Source organism: Palaemon carinicauda, chromosome 17 (assembly GCF_036898095.1).
Source record: "Palaemon carinicauda isolate YSFRI2023 chromosome 17, ASM3689809v2, whole genome shotgun sequence".
Lineage (NCBI taxonomy): Eukaryota > Metazoa > Arthropoda > Malacostraca > Decapoda > Palaemonidae > Palaemon > Palaemon carinicauda.
In genome coordinates this window covers 32441445-32443161 of record NC_090741.1, presented here as the reverse complement: position 1 = coordinate 32443161, position 1717 = coordinate 32441445, and the positions used below count along the sequence as shown (strand labels likewise).

The 1717-nt window shown below is 33.5% G+C and overlaps 1 long non-coding RNA gene across 1 annotated transcript in view; it reads left to right on the top strand.

The window, feature by feature from the left end:
• Nucleotides 1-433: 433 nt before the first annotated feature.
• LOC137656646 (uncharacterized) overlaps nt 434-1717 on the top strand; it is an 82508-nt gene continuing 81224 nt past the window's right edge. Inside the window, exon 1 of the long non-coding RNA XR_011046985.1 lies at nt 434-532. This is a non-coding gene — a long non-coding RNA (uncharacterized lncRNA). The remainder of the gene's footprint in view (nt 533-1717) is intronic.

Here is a 1717-nt window from a genome sequence, read left to right as displayed (position 1 = left end):
GTCCTTGGCTTGGCATAGCGAAGCTTCTTCAGAATACCTTGCCGGTGATACGAATAGTTAGTTGGGTGGTTGGTGGTGACCAGTTCGGTTCGTCGAGTTCGTTTTTATTTGTGTAAGTGTCTAAGGTTTTGAAATAGTTTGGCGTTTAGTGGAGATCTGTTGATCTTTGGAAGTTATTTCTGTATATACTGAATTTATTTCAAATACGCATGGTTTAAAATTTTATTTCAGTCTATAGTTGTTTTTAAGTACTTATGTCTTAACATACAGGTTTATAAGTTATATCTAATGTGAATGTTTTGTTAGATCAAATCCCCATGTTCTAACTTGCTGGTTTATTTCTACTTTCAGGTAATAGTTTGTGATACCCCGATTACCTGGGTTTCAAGCTGATAATCCTGCTGCTAACTTCTCGATTTCGAGTTCATGTCACATCTTTCGGTCCAGATCAACACGTAGCTACATTCACTTGAGAGACTGACTGGTGACAACACTGGAATCTGGTGAAGTATTTTTCAATCTGAATTAAAAGGCAAGTATTATTCTATGGTTTGTTTTTAACCCCCTTTGAAGCAAGCTAGTCCTCCCCGATTGGGGGCGGCGCCCCCAATCGTGGGAGGACGTTCCCTGTAGCACACGGTAGACGTTGAAGGTCTACCGTGTGCTACAGGGAGGCTTGCTTCTAAACCCTTCAGTTTTAAGTTTGGTGAGTATTTTACTTTTTGTACCTTTATTTAGGTTCTGCAGTTCATTTAAAGCCTGTTAATCTCATTTTTAAAGTAGTTTCAAGTTTAAGATGGCATAAATCATATAAATAGTCTCAATTTTGCCTTATTTTCAAATTTAGTTTATCAAGATGGCTTATAATTCATATTCTAAGATTGAAGTATGTATACGTTGTTGTACGAAATTGGTAGTTTTTTCATGCTGTTAAAATCAATTTCTTAATACTACAGGCTTAGGATATCTGTCAATTTAATTATTTAGGGGTTGTCAACTCTTAAAAGAAATATTCTGATACTTGACGCTTTTCAGATTGGGTGGTGCGACTTCAAAATATGACACTTCCAGTTCTAAATATGGAGACTCTAACTTAAATCTTGGTGTGGTTTGGGTTTCTGGAAGATTGTTGCTCGAAGATTGTTGCTGGATACCCTGCCCGAAGAACCCTGTCAAAATTATTCATAAAAATTTGGGTATTGTCCATTGGAGTTTTTGGAAATCAGTTTTTGCCGGAAGACTGGCGAACTAAAAATGTTAGGAATTTCTTTAAATAGGTTACTGGTAAGTGATAACGGTAAAAACTTAATTTGCAAATTTTATGGTGGACAATTATCGCTAGCAATTTTGAAGAAAATTCAAAATTTTGGTAATATTTTGGTATTCTGGCAGATAAAATCCTGGAAGTTACCAACTGAAGAAAATTAAAACTTTATTTATTTGATATTTCATTATTGGAATATGCCAGATGACTTGAGCATTATCTAGTAGATTGAAATATATTTTTTCATATTTTATTTATGGTCGTTTGTACTTTTATTTTTTTTTAATCAAGGTTTAATTGTTTAAGGTCTTCAAATAAATTTCTCTATTTTACTACGTGGTTGTCTATTACTGAAATATATGTTGAAAATTGAAGGTTACATTTCTATTTTTGGTATTGGTTTAAAAGTTAGAAATTTTTATTTAATTTAATCTCTTTTTCATACCTAAAACT